At 47.5% G+C, this 15,014-nt stretch overlaps 1 long non-coding RNA gene across 1 annotated transcript in view; it reads right to left on the reverse strand.

The window, feature by feature from the left end:
* Positions 1-1,045: 1,045 nt before the first annotated feature.
* LOC109248962 (uncharacterized) overlaps positions 1,046-15,014 on the reverse strand; it is an 87,915-nt gene continuing 73,946 nt past the window's right edge. The window contains exons 4-6 of the long non-coding RNA XR_002072374.2: positions 10,802-10,956; positions 4,261-4,427; positions 1,046-1,848 (exon numbers count right to left, since the gene is read on the reverse strand). This is a non-coding gene — a long non-coding RNA (uncharacterized LOC109248962). The remainder of the gene's footprint in view (positions 1,849-4,260; positions 4,428-10,801; positions 10,957-15,014) is intronic.

Raw genomic sequence — 15,014 nt, forward strand, 5'->3', positions numbered from 1 at the left:
AAGAGATGAATTAAGTTTATTCAGACGAATTCCAAAATACCTCATCCTAGAGACCATATTTGAAGTGATTGTAGATCCAGAAGTTGAGGAAACATTTGTGGAAGAGAGTTTGAGGGACAAACATGTAGTTCCTCCCCCCTTTTACACCTCTCCATAGTTTTGTTCTCGGAGGCCTGGCGTACAAAACTTTCAAGGATCCCCCAACCTTTAGTGTTTCGGGGGCTACGTAATCATTTAGGCAAAGCGGATTCTCCTTTCTTCTGATGAACCAAGGAGAACTTATTATACCCAACTTCGACCCTATGAGATTGCTTCTAGCCTGATGATGAGCCCCTCTTCATGGCCCAGAAGTCCTCTATCCCAAGGAAGACTCCATATGTAAATGTTCAACAGAAAGAAAACCTACCCTGAGAGTCCTAGACCTGCTTGTTGCTGGCCCTTTTGTGGAGGTCTGTGCATGGTGAGAGGACATCAATCCCAGTACAAGGCAAGGAAAGAGACAGAGGCTCATCCTCCCCACGTCCCTTTATTTATTTTTTTTATTATTTTTTTTAACGTTTATTTATTTTTCAGACAGAGAGAGACACAGCCTGAACGGGGGAGGGGCAGAGAGAGAGGGAAACACAGAATCTGAAGCAGGCTCCAGGCTCTGAGCCATCAGCCCAGAGCCCGACGCGGGGCTCGAACCCGCGGACCGCGAGATCGTGACCTGAGCCGAAGTTGGACGCTTAACCGACTGAGCCACCCAGGCGCCCCTCCCCACATCCCTTTAAATGAGCCTGGCTCTTACCTTCCTCAGCGGCTCCCCTAAACCACTCAGATCTCCTCTTACCCTCTGTCAGGCCAGTAAGCCTTAAGGGACAAGGCCCACTGGGTTTGCTTCATACAAACTTCCTTGCTCTAGAGCCAGTTCTGTATTATTTTGTTCATGGTGTTTTACTATTTGTCCCTTTTACAGACGAAAACACTGAGGCGAACTACAATAAGAGTTTTATAAAGAAGAGCCCTTAATAAGTACCATGAACCAACCAAATCATTATAGATTCATTATCTTATTTCAATTTCTAACAGCGCAGTGAGCTGGAGACTGTTCCTATTACCAATCTCCAGAGGAGGAAACTGAAGCTCAGAGAGGTTTAGTTGCTTCTCCAAGGCCACACAGCTAATGAGTGGTGAGCCCGGATTCAAAGCTGCCGGGTCTGACTCTAAAGCCTCCTCCCTCTTTCTCCACCTCGTGCCCTCTCCGCCCTCCGCCTTAACCACTAGGAGAAGTTAATTATCCAAACGTACAAACAGCCTTTGTAACATGTATGTTTGCTCTTATAGTAAACAAAGCATGGAAAATTAGAAACATAAAAGCATCGACCCACCCTTGGATTGTTCTGGAAAATCAACGTCAGAGAAATCGGAAAGGCTTTCAAGGAACAGGATAGCTAAAAATACACCAGAGACAGTGACAATGCCTTAGCTCTGGGCAGGAGAGGGATCAGAGCAGCAGAAGCAGAGAAAGCCCGCGTCTGGAGAAACTCCTTACCCATGCACAGAGCCCAGAGGTACAGTGTCCCCTCTCAGGTTTTCTTCCCCTTCCATCTCAGCCACTGCCCCTTCCGGGTTGGACGTGAGCAACCGGGTTCCAGAGGGGAAGAGAAGTAAGGCATACAGCAGAAGGTCAAGGACCCAGCCAGCCACATCAGTCCCTGTGACATGGTGGCCGGGATCGCAACACGAAGTCGCCCCTGAATGCGGGCCAGGCTCCTCACAGCTGCCTTTCGGACCAGGGTTCTCTTGGGAGTCAGGCAGGACTCGGCTGCAGGGAAACTCATCTGTCTGAAAGCAGAACAGGACGGCCTGTAAGGGAACAAAAGGCTCACAGAATCTGTGGGACAGCTCACGCAGGCCAGGCTGGGTCTCAGGTTCAACTCCCCAAGCCACACCACAGGACCAGGTGACAAACGACCCATCCCCGCTCCCCTGCCACGATCAGGAGCTTGCCGGCCATCAAGCCACAGTGCTTCCTCTAAAAGCACTCCCGCCCTGCCTCTGTCTCCCCACATAACTCCACCGCGAAGTAGTTTCCTCCGGTGCCCTTGGCCGGCAGAGCCTGCGTCCCATGCAGAACCCGCGTCCCGTCCAGAACCTGCGCGCAGAGGATCTGCGAGGTGCGGGCTTAGCTTTCCAGTGTTTGCGGGTGGGGAGGACACAGGAGGAAGCTGACCGACCAGCCGCATCTTCGCAAATAAAAGTAAAAGAAAGGAAAGGAAAGGAAATGTGGCCAAAAGATTCCGGTGCTGAAGAAGGGACCGCCCTGGATGCCTACACCTTCCTCCCTGCTCCACAGACCTGCAGTGAGTGCCCGCCCTTGCACAGAAGTGTAGACAGGGCCTGCCCCTGAGGGGCTTTCAAAGAGAAGCTAAAGTCAAGGAGGGAGTGGGCAGAGCCCTTTAGTTTTATAGCTGGGTAAGCTGAGGCCCCAGGAGGCCGCCAGCCCTGCCCAGCAGGCCTCTGGGTAAAGCCCAGGCGCAGACCCCTGCCCTTCCAGGCGGGGCGTCTCTGGCTAGCAGTGAGCTCCCACAGTGACCCAAGCCACAGAGGAGCTCAGATTCCGGGGAGCCCCCAAGCCGCACATGCGGATTCCAGGAAAGAACCATTTCACTAGAATTTTCAATGAAAGATCAAGTCAATTCATACTTAGATTTCAAGATGACGTCGGGGGGTGGCGTTTCATGCACAGGAGACTTTTCTGAAGTCCTCTTTCTCCTTCTCTCCCACTGACCGTCCGTAACTTTTCTCTCACCCTGCCCCCTCCCCGCCACCCCTCCTTGCAAAGCCTGCCCCCTCCCAGTCCCCAGTGGACAGCTGGCTTTCCTTGTCTGCTTCCTTCATTTCACCTCCACTACGGATTCTCTCCCGTCGGGAAATTTCTGACTCTCCTGCCACGGCCATTCCTCAGCACGTGCCTCCAGGAGTCTCCAGTCCTTTCTCTCCCCGCCTGGCCCTGACTCCGCAACGGAAGAGCCCAGGAAGGCAGCTGGCAAAGACAGAGTCCACTGTGGTTGGCGAAGGGCAAGGGGAAGGCTGTAGGGGCTCCTTTGCAAACCGCAGTGTCCCTGTTCACTCCCGTGGCGGAGGGAGGGAAAGCGAACCTCTTCTTCTTTCTGGAAGGTGGCTTGGCATCTAGAATTCCTCTCGGGAGCTCTCTACAAACTTCCCACCCCCCTCCCCCCATCACTGTCCTTGAACAGTTGGGTAAATCTTTAGAACATGTCACAACTTGCCCAGGTTCACAGCAAAAGCAGAAACACATTAAAGACACCTGGCTCCCGGCCTGACTTCCCTACCTCCACCCTGGCTTTTCCACCGTCAAACTCCTTTGAGTGGTTTAAGCACGAAATGTGGCAATTGCGGGTGCTGACCAAGCTGGAAAGCAGCAGGTACCCACACCTTAGGTCACCACTGCCCACCATGATGGCTCAAATACTTGAAGTTAATTAAATCCATTTACTACCTACTCTGTGCCTTCGCACAAGCATTCATTCATGCCCCGTATGGAGATCAAACCCAGGAAGCATTTACATATGATCTCCTGCCCAGCATGGCACACGAATCATTTCCATCATGGAAAAAATCCAGGCAGGAAAACAATAGCCCATTGAAACGAGTTATGCAACGGAGCCTGCATGGTCAAAGTCCTCCTGGCTTTCGGTTAACACAGGGAGTTCAGGTTAAGAGGGCCGCCTGCTTATTGATGGGTTGATTGTTTATGAGAAGAAGAAACGTCTCTTTTCCCTATATGCCCCCGCTGGCTGGAAGCCCAGATGCTGCCTCCAGCACCATCCTGCAAAGGCAGAGAACATTCTGTCGGCTTCTCCTGACCTCCTGGGTGCCACTGCCCCCACGTTCCCCAAGCTAGACCCCTCAGGAACCCCCTGGGTCCCTCCTTGCCCTTGCCTCCTCATGTGACTGATCCCCACGGCCTCTGACACCCCTCCCCTCCTTTCCTCCTGTCTCTGCCTTGGCCTTCTATCACCTGGACAGTAATTTGTTTCCCTAAATCTCAGATTGGGTCACGGTCATCCCTCGACAGAAGCCCGTCTTTTGGCCAATGAAAAGGGATGGAAGTGAGAAGGCATAATAAGGGCCCACGCCTGATTGGAGACGCTCTTTCTCCCCCTCTGCCACGGCAGCCGGCCGTGTTCTAATGAAGTTCTCCGTGAACCTGGGGCCCAGTAGGAAGCCCCTGAGGGACAGAGCGGCACCAACCTGCAAGGGCCAGACCGCACAAGTGAACAGCAGTGTTTTGTTTCCAGTGATCTTGAAGCTCCTGTTATCAGAATGTTATCTGCGCTGAGTTGAGGGATCGCTCCAGTTCCCTTCTATAGAGAATGTCATGACTTCCTCAAGCTCACAGCCAACGCATGAGTCAGAATCTGGAAAATAAAACCAGAAGGCTAAAAGCTAGTATCATACGATAAAGAATCTGACTGGCCTCTGTCCCTGGTTCCTGGGAGAGAGACTCTAGGTCCTCGGAGTTTCCCAAGCAATAGGAGTGTCTTCGTTATTCACGAGCCCCTGGATTGTATCTGAGTTTATGCTAATGAGCTGACTCACGTGGGCCCCCGGTTAGTTTCAGGGTGCTCTGATCGTGCTGGAAAGACCGACCATGTGATTGATTAGCGAGTTAGGGCCACTGGCATCAGCCTGACCTCCCAACCTCCAGGGAAGGGTGGGGGGCTGATGGTTGAGCCACATGTCACATGGCCAATGTTAAGCCGCATGTCACATGGCCAATGGTTCAATCAACCATGCCGTTATAAAGAAATCTCAAAACAAACTCTGGACACTGAAGCTTGGTGGAGACTTCTGGTTGGGGAACACGTCACTGTGCTGGGAAGGTGACGTGCCTTGATTCCACAGAGACGGAACACAGAAGCTCTGCGTCTGCAACCCTCCAGAACTTGCCGTACGTACCTCTTCATTTGGCTGTTTCTGACTTGCATCCTTTACAATAAAACGGTAACCGTAGCATGGCACTTTCCTGCGTTCTTTGAACCACTCTAGTGAGTTATCAAACCTGAGGGGGATCGTGGGAACCTCCCAGATTTGCAGGTAGTCAGTCAGAAATGAGAACAGTCTTATTGTGGGCCACACCCTTTGATTTATGGGGTCTGCTCTAACTCCGTGTAGTTAGTGCCAGAATTGAATCCCAGCATACTGGTTGGTGTCCGAATCAATAGACAAATAGGTCCAATGGTGGATCAAGCTGGGAGATCCAGGCAGGAGACCCAGGGGACTTAGCACAACGGGGTAGAGATAAAAGGCTGTGCATCGTTGGTTGTTGAAACCCCACCTAAGTCAACTTCTTCAACCTCTCACGTTCCCATCTTTTTTTTTTTTCTTACATTTATTTATTTTTGAGAGACAGAGGGAGACAAAGTGAGAGTAGGGGAGGGGCAGAGAGAGAGGGAGCCACAGGATCGGAAGCAGGCTCCAGGCTCTGAGTTGTCAGCCCAGAGCCCGACGCGGGGCTCGAACTCACGAGTGGTGAGATCATGACCTGAGCCGAAGTCGGACGCTCAACTGACTGAGCCACCCAGGCGCCCCTTCACGTTCCCATCTCTTTGCAGACAAATGAAACCATCTCTTGCTGAGACACTGGATTCAGCCTGGCGTCACTTGGCCTAACAGGGAAGGCTACCAACCATCTCCTGTCCCAGAGAGTGTGGTGCTCATGCAGGGATGAGAAGAGGACCCCACCCCTCATTCCAGCCCACTCTGTTTCACCCCCATTCTTATTCTGTACACACATTCCTCAGGGGTTAGGCCACCATTTACAGTTCCCAGGGATGGCTGGTCCCTTGAGTCTGCTCCTAATTTGCCTTCTAGCAATCTCTAAAAGCTCACTTGAACATCAAGACGTGAAGGAAAAGTACACACGCCCCTTTGGATGGCCCAGATCTCTCACATAAGCTTCAAAACCTGTCTACCTAAAAGGTGGCTCAAAAATATACCACTTCAAAAACAAATGTTAAAATAACAGATGACCTTCATCATTCCAGGCCTGTGTGTAGCGAGCATTTAAACGGAGTCTGGCAAAGCTCTAGGGAAGGGGTGGCAGGGTCGGGGGTGGGGGGGTGATCAAAAGAAGTGTGACACAGCCCTGGGCTTCAAGGCCTTGACCGTCTACTTGCAGAGACAAAGTTTATAAACGGAAAAAATACTGCAAGGCAGGCCAGGATTACATTTCCAACTGAGTTGGGCAGATTGAGAGTCAGTCTGGGGAAGAATTTAGAGAAAGAATTGAGCCTCAGGGAAATGTCACAAATGATGTGGGTCCCTGGTTCCTGGGAGAGAGACTCTAAGTCCTTGGCGTTTTCCAAGTAATAGCAGTGTCTTCATTATTCCTGAGCCCCTGGATTATATCTGAGTTTCTGGGTTTATTAGCATAAACTCAGATATAATCCAGGGGCTCATGAATAATGAAGCTAATGTTATTTTTATTTTTATTCTGATGCTAATGAACTCAGATATAATCCAGCAGACAGGCTGAGTCTTCGTGACTTTCCAAAGAGGAAAAGGCTGCCCCTCCGCTACTCAGCTCCTTTCCTTTCTGTTCCCTGAGAATCTGGCTTTGCCTCTTGTGTGTGGCACTTGGTTGTTGTTGTTGGTTTTTTTTTTTTAATGTTTATTTGTTTTTGAGAGAGAGAAAGTGCGAGCAGGGGAGGGGCAGAGAGAGGGAGACACAGAATCCGTAGCAGGCTATAGGCTCCAGGCTCGGAGCTGTCAGCACAGAGCCCCACGCGGGGCTCAAACTCACGAACCGCGAGATCATGACCTGAGCCGAAGTCAGACGCTTAACTGACTGAGCCGCCCAGGCGCCACTTGTGTGTGGCACTTTGAAGGGTACACAAGGTAACCCAAAACCAGCCCACTGAAGGTCAAGGGCAGAATTCTTTGGCTGTACTGAGAATGGAAGTCAATGTACTATCCACCAAAGATCTTGCCTTCACTCAGATTAGCTCAGAAGGACAGCAAGGATCTCAGCCGGGTTACTAGGGAAAGACCTCTCCCCCGCCCCCAAAAAGAGTGCAAATCACCGTCTGGGACTGGATCCCAAAGAAATGACTGAGTGTGGGGAACCCATGTGGGGCCCAGCTGGTGACTGTGGCTGGGGTTTTGGTACATGGGGCAGATAAGGCACCAGGAGTCCTCAGGTAATGCGATACTTAAGGGCAGCGATGGGGTGTCCTAGGTTCAGGTGGACTGTGACCTAGAGCAGAACCCAGCCATATGCAGCAGAGGTTTAAAATCGGGGCTCCAGTCCCAGGCGTGGGGTGGGAGTATTCTACTTCCTTTGGGAAATCTTCCCTAGATTAGTCTCCTTTACCCAGTCTAGGTTAGGGGTCCCTGCGGAAGGCTCCTGTGGTATTCTGTTCTTACCTCTCTTTTATTACCTTGTGTTAGAATCTTCCATTTCTATCTCCCCAGCTAGAATGGCACGCCTTGGGGACAGCCTCCCTCTTTGTAGCCATCAATGTCCTACATGCAACGAAGGCTCAGAAAACGTTGGTTGCTGCTCTCTATGGAGATTGCAAATGAAGGAGTCGGGACAGAACCCTGCATTTAGGGGAGCCCGTGGTCCTGAGACCATGTGTGAGGTCAGAGTTTCCACAAGCAGATGAGACCTCGGACTGCTACGGAGACTTAGAGTCCATCTGCTAATGGGAGTGGCTCAGAAACTTGAAGGGGCTGAGCCTATGGTTGGAAGGTCAGTGAGGTCCCAGAGACATCAGAGCCCGTGGCTAGCTGGGGCTGGGGAATGTGACAAGAGCGTTCATGAGAACACTCACTGTTAGGCTTTCGTAGGAAAACCTACTCTGAGTAGCAAAGTTTACACTAGTCACGCTCAAGCCATAAAATCCAAAATCAACGACACAACCCAAGAATGACTTTGCCTTTCTCCACTCTCTAGGGGGAAGGAAAAAAACCTGTGCTCAAAATGTAGCTTCAGTTTCTGTCTTGATTTAGAGATGGTGTTTTTGAGCACATACGTTTCTAACCCCTCCAAATAACCACCCAGCCTTCCTCCCAAACACCCAGAGCAACTGACTGGTGCACCTGCTCTAGGCAGGTCCAATAAATGTTTACTATGCAGAAGCGTGCCAGCAATGAAAGAAATCTTTATCGTAAATCACTACACCTTGCCAGAATCGAAATAAACCTAAAACTACACCTGAAATGGGATGGGAAGGGAACTTGCCTCCAAGTAGGGTCAGAGAAATAGTGGGGAGAGAGAGGGTCTAAGCAACATCTTTGAGGCTCAGAACGAGGCTCTTCCTATCGGCCCCTAGTTCTAATAAATAGCCCCAGGTTGACAGAGGCCAATGTGGGCCCTTCCTTGCAGCATTCCAGGCACTGGGCAGGGAGACAGCCGTCAGCCCAGGGCCGGTTCCATGGTGAAGGCCAGCACTTGCACAGCAAGGTCTTGGCCACCACCATCAATCAACCTTCAGAGGAACTTGATCCATGGTAGCATACCCCTCACATTCTAAAGAAGTTTCTGCCAGTCAGTGTCTGTTAACTGCCCTGCCACTAAGGACAGAGGTTGGCTACACGAAAGGCTGCCCTCCCCTTTCAGCTCCTCTGGGGACATAGTCACTTCGTTGCCCTTTCTGTTGCGGAAAGTCAGGAGCAAACGTGTCCTTCCCCACTTTAGGGCTGGGGAGAAGAACAGGGCACGTGTTTTTCTTTGAACAGTTCCTGTCTTCCGGGCCACATTCTACGTGACTTACCCATCTCATGTCAGTGCACAGAACAACCCTGTGAGGTCAACTGTTGTCCCCATTTCACAGGTGAGGAAGCCAAGAGAAGTGATAGAGTCAGGCTTAAAGGCAGGTAGACTCCAGGGTCCACATCTACTGCCCTCCCTGGGAATCTGGAGGTAAGAGGTCACAAAAGGCCTGGCATGTTGCCTCACTAGCCCTGATTCAGTGGGAGAGATGACAGAGGGCACAGTGGGGTGCACAGTGCCCCCACTGCATCATGAGAGGGTTCAAAATATCTTCCAATAATACACTTCGAAGTCAGACCGTGGCTCAGCAAACCAGAAGGGCTGGGTTTACCCTTCAAAACTTGTCCTGGCCCAGCGGCAGGGTTGACCTCTGCCTTTGTTGCATTTCTTTTTTTTAGGATTATTTAAATTCAAGTTAGTTAACGTTAGGTTTCGGGAGTAGAATTTAGTGATTTATCACTTACATATAACACCGAGTGCTCATCCCAGCAAGTGCCCTCCTGAATGCATTTCTTTAAAGCCAGGCAATGTGTTAACCGAGCTGAGGAATTCAGGGGTGGAGCCAGACAGTTTCTAATACGTCACTGGCCCCTAAGATGTCAGCCATGTCCCCTGGGTCCTAGAACCACCTGAAGCAGACAATCTCCAAGGATGAAGAGAGAGAGACTTGGGGGGCAGGGGGGAGGGAGGGCACAGAGAGACCACAAGCATCAGAGAACACGTGAGTAAGAGGAGAAATGAAAACAAGAGAGAAGAGAGAAAATAGAAGAGACTAAGAACACAGGGATATTTTTGCAGTAAGACCTGTCTGCACGTGCATGAGTCTGCTGGGGCTGTCGTAACAAAGTACCACAGACGGGGTGGCTTAAACAACAGAAATCTATTGTCTCACAGCTCTGGAGGCTGGAAGTCCCAGACCCAGGTGTTGACAGGGGTTGCTTCCTTCAGAGGGCTGTAAGATTTGTTCCAGGCCTCTCCCTTACCTTCTGGTAGTTTGCTGGCAAACTTTGGTGTTATTTATCTTGTAGAAGCTTCACCTCAATCTCTGCCATATCTTCACATGGTGCTTGCTCTCCTTGTGCTTGTCTGTGTCCAGATTTCCCCTCTCTATGTGGATGCCAGACATATTGGATTAGGCCACCCTAATGGCCTCATGTTAACTTGGTTGCCTCTGTAAAGACTCTCTCCAAACAAATTCACATTCGAAGGTACTGAGGGTTAGGACTCAAACATCGTTTTGGAGGGACACAAGTCAGCCCATAACAGCATGCATTTTCCTCACTTTTAAGAAGGGGTCTAAGCCTGTGACTTTTGAAGGACTTTTTAAAAAAAAAAAAATCCTTCGATACAAAAGGCCATACAGAGAAAGACAGATACCATATGTTTTCACTCTTATGTGGATCCTGAGAAACTTAACAGAAGACCATGGGGGAGGGGAAGGAAAAAAAAAAGTTAGAGAGGGAGGGAGCCAAACCATAAAAGACTCTTAAAGACCGAGAATAATCTGAGGGTTGATGGGGGGTGGGGGGGGGGGGAGGGGGGGTAATGGGCATTGAAGAGGGCACCTGTGGGGATGAACACTGGGTGTTGTATGGAAACCACTTTGACAATAAATTTCATATTTAAAAAAATCCCTTGTGGGGCACCTGGGTGGCTCAGTCGGTTGAGCGTCCGACTTCAGCTCAGGTCACTTCAGCTCAGATCTCGCGGTCTGTTGAGTTCGAGCCCCTCGTCGGGCTCTGGGCTGACAGCTCAGAGCCTGGAGCCTCCTTCCGATTCTGTGTCTCCCTCTCTCTCTGCCCCTCCCCCGTTCATGCTCTGTCTCTCTCTGTCTCAAAAATAAATAAATGTTAAAAAAAATTTTTTTTTTTTAAATCCCTTGAAATCAATCAATCAGCTAATTGCCAACTGCCATCTATGGGATGTGTGTTTGAGTAGAAAGCAGTGAGGGTGTTGACCCTTTCACATGAAACCCAAATTTCTTGTGTGCTCCATTGCAAGACCCATACTCACAGAGACAGACGCCTTGGAACATCCCTTCTATTATCTGGCCAAGACCCATATTATAAAAACATTCTCTTCTCTCTCTCTCTCTCTCTCTCTCGCCTGCTTCTTCCACTGAGAGATGATGATGCTCCTATTCACTGAAGACTCAATGTCAGCAACAGCTGAAAGGAAAGAAAATTCTTTTACTTGGTGATATAAAATTCGGCTCCTTTTGAAGGGCAGTGTCAGGTGGTACTCGAGAGCACGGACGCTGGTGCAGGACTTTCTGGGTTCAGGTCCCAGCTCCGCCATTTAGTAGTTATGGGATCTAGAGGAAATTCTCAAACTCGATAGCTCAGTTTCCCCACCTGTGATAAGGGGTGAAAATAGCACCTCCCTCCTGGATTTGTGAGAATTATGTGATGTGGTATGAATACATAATATTAAATAGAGCCTGAAGCCTAGTAAGACCCACGTAAATACTTGCCGTTAGTTAATAGTTAATGGTTACACTGTTTTGTTTGAAGTCAAATATAAACTTTCCCCCAGATACATTTTTAACCGTCTAAAGCCCACTGAAGATCGATCGGAAAGTACAGAAGAAGACAATATACAGAGGCAACAGATCTAGAGGTTTAGATTCAGATTCAGTAGAGGCTGGAAAAAGACAATAATCATGATTAGAAGGAGTCATCGCCAGCAACCAGTTCATGAGAAGGAAGCGGCAGCTCCCGTGTAAGCTTCATCAGGGACTGTGGGAAGGATGCCAAGGCACATAACAAAAGACTGCCAACTAAGAAGCACTTGGAGGTGTGCATAAAGGTAAAAAAAAAGATCATGGTCATCAAGGAGGAGGATTGGGTGCTGGGAAGTACACTCAGGAAAAACACAGGGGCAGTCACAAGGGCCAAGGGGTTAATTTGCTTACCAGGCCCCCATCACCTCGTACCTGGGTTACTGCGATGGCCTCCTCTGTGGCCTCCCTGCTCTGCCTTTATCACTGCCACCTCTGCCCCCGTTCTCCACACAACAGCCAGAGCGATCTTGTTAAAGCATAAGTCAAATCAGGGGCGCCTGGGTGGCCTAGTCAGTTGAGCATTCGACTCTTGGTTTCAGCTCAGGTCACGATCTCATGGTTCGTGAGCTCGAGTCCCACATCAGGCTCTGCGCTGACAGGGGCAGAGCCTGCTTGGGATTCTCTCTTTCCCTCTCTCTCTGCCCCTCCCCCACTCACACTATGTCTGTCTCTCTCAAACAAATAAATAAACTTAAAAATATATATATTGGGGCACCTGGGTGGCTCAGTCGGTTAAGCGTCCGACTTTGGCTCAGGTCATGATCTCGCAGTCCGTGAGTTCAAGCCCCGCGTCGGGCTGTGTGCTGACAGCTCAGAGCCTGGAGCCTGTTTCAGATTCTGTGTCTCCTTCTCTCTCTGACCCTCCCCCCGTTCATGCTCTGTCTCTGTCTCAAAAATTAATAAACGGTAAAAAAATTAATATATATATATATATTTAAAAAAATACATAAGTCAAATCACCTCACTCAGTAAAAACCAAAGTCCCTATAACGTCCTGCAAGGACCTCAGATGACCTCTCCACTCCTTACCTCTCAAACACATCAAGCATGATCATGCCTTATACGAGTTTACTATTTCTGTGTAACAAATTACCACAAACTTAGTGGCTTGAAATAACAAAAGTTTGTCCTACAGCTCTGGAGGTCAAAAATCTAAATCGTTCTCGCTGGGCTAAATCAAAAAGTTAGCAGAGCCAAGTTCCTCCTGAAGGTTGCAGGGGAGAATCCATTTCCTTGCCTAGGCCAAGTTCAAGAGGCCGCCGGCATTCCTTGGCGCATGGCCCTTTCTGTCATCTTCAAAACCAGTGGCGCGATGTTCTCACACCTCCTTCACAGACTGACCCTCTTTCCTTCCTCTTGCAAAGGCTCTTGTGATCACATTGGGCCCACCTGGATAATTCAGGATAATCTCTCCGTCTCAGAATTATAAACTTAGTCACATCCACTAAGTCTCTTTTGCCATTAATGTAGCATTTTCCGTTTTCTGGGACTAGGGCGCGGACATTTTTGAGAGGCCATTATTCAGCTACACACGCCTCAAGGCCTTAGCACTTGGAATATTCTCCATCCAGATATCCACCTGGCTTACTTCCCTTAGGTATTACTCAAAAGGTACTTTCTTAATGAGGTCTGAACTGACTCTCTTTTTGAAATTTCTATACACATACTCTTACTCCTTCTCTCCCTTTTCTGATGTCGTTTCTCTTTAGTATATATTTTAGGAGTATATTTTATTATGTGAATCTATTATGTGAAATTCTATACGAGGTCAAGTTTTTGTTTGTTTTGTTTTGTTTCTTTTTTTTGATATAACATGGACATACACATCTATGCCAAAAAAAAAAAAAATAGCACTGAAAATGGCAACTACATGAGTAAATATATAAGATCATTTCTTCTATTTTGAATCTCTCTAAAATCTAAGTAACCACTTAAACATGAAAGATGCAATGTATTTTAGCACTTACATGTATTAGTAAAATATAAAATATATGACAACAATAGCATAGAGTCTGTGTCGGGGGATGAAAATATGTTATTGTAGTGTACATAAAATCGTATAATATCACATGACGGTAGGCTATAATAAGTTGAAGATATACGTTATAAACTTTAAGGCAACAACTTAAAAAGTTATAGGTAATAAGCCAACAGAAGAGTTAAAATGGAATTACAAAAAATATTCAATTAATCTAAAAGAAATCAAAATAGAAAAAAGAAATATAGAACAGATGGGACAAATAGAAAACAGCAAAACGATAGACTTACACTTTATAAAAATATAAAAATATGCCTGGGTGTCTCAGTTGGTTGAGCATCTAACTTCAGACTAGGTCACGATCTCACAGTTCACAAGTTCGAGCCCCATGTAGGGCTCTGTGCTGATAGCTCAGAGCCTGCAGTCTGTTTCAGAGTCTATGTCTCCCTCTCTCTCTGCCCCTCCCCAGCTTGTGCGCTCTCTCTCTCAAAAATAAATAAAAGCAGTTAAAAAATTTTTAATTAAAAAATATGTATAGATAGATATATCGTATGTATAGGGGTATCTCTGTGGCTCAGTTGGTTGACTGTTCAACTTTGATTCACATCACAGTCTCAAAGTTCCTGAGTTCGAGGGCCACATCAGGCTCTCTGCTAACAGTGTAGAGCCTCCTTCAGATCTTTTGTCCTCCTCTCTCTCTCTGCCCCTTCCCTGCTTGTGCTTGCTCTCTCTGTCTCAAAAATAAATAGACATTTAAAAAAAATAAATCATATATAAAAAATAATATTACATGTAATGGTCCAAACATCCCAATTAAAAGGCAGAGATTGTCAGATTGAATAAAAAAGTAAGACCCAGGGGCGCCTGGGTGGCTTGGTCGGTTAAGCGTCCGACTTCGGCTCAGGTCATGATCTCACAGTCCGTGAGTTCGAGCCCCGCGTCGGGCTCTGTGCTGACAGCTCAGAGCCTGGAGCCTGTTTTGGATTCTGTGTCTCCCTCTCTCTCTGCCCCTCCCCTGTTCATGCTCTGTCTCTCTCTGTCTCAAAAATAAATAAACGTTAAAAAAAAATTAAAAAAAAAAAAAAAGACCCAACTACATATACAACTTACAGGAACATTCTTTAAAGACGTAAGTCAGTTAAAAGAAAAAAATATAAAAATATATAGCATTCTAATACTGGTCAAATGAAAGTTGAAATGATTAAATTAATATCAGACAAAATAGGCTTCAGGGAAATTACCAGGAATAAAAAAGGTCATTTCCCAAGCATAAAGGGATCAACTTATCAAAAAGATGTAACAATCTTAAACATTTATGTACCTAATAACAGAGCTTCAAAACACATGATAGTATTGCAAAAACTCAAAAGAGGTACAAGGAGAAATAAACAAGTCTGCAATTATAACCAAAGATTTTAGTATTCTTCTTCCCAAAATAGATAGAACAAGCAGACAAAATCACTAGGATACAAGGACTTGAAAAACATTATCACCCAACTCGAGATAATTGATATTTATAGAACACTCAACAAGAATAAAAATTCTTTTAAGTACAGTTATCAAGAGAGATCTGGGCCATAAAAGAAGCCTCAATAAATTGGAGAAGGATTCGAATCGCACATTATATATTCTATTCCCAGAATGGAATTAAACTGGCAAACAATCATAGTAAGATCTCTGGAAAA

This window comes from Panthera pardus, unplaced genomic scaffold, assembly GCF_024362965.1.
Source record: "Panthera pardus isolate Hobbes unplaced genomic scaffold, ASM2436296v1 HiC_scaffold_22, whole genome shotgun sequence".
Taxonomy (NCBI): domain Eukaryota; kingdom Metazoa; phylum Chordata; class Mammalia; order Carnivora; family Felidae; genus Panthera; species Panthera pardus.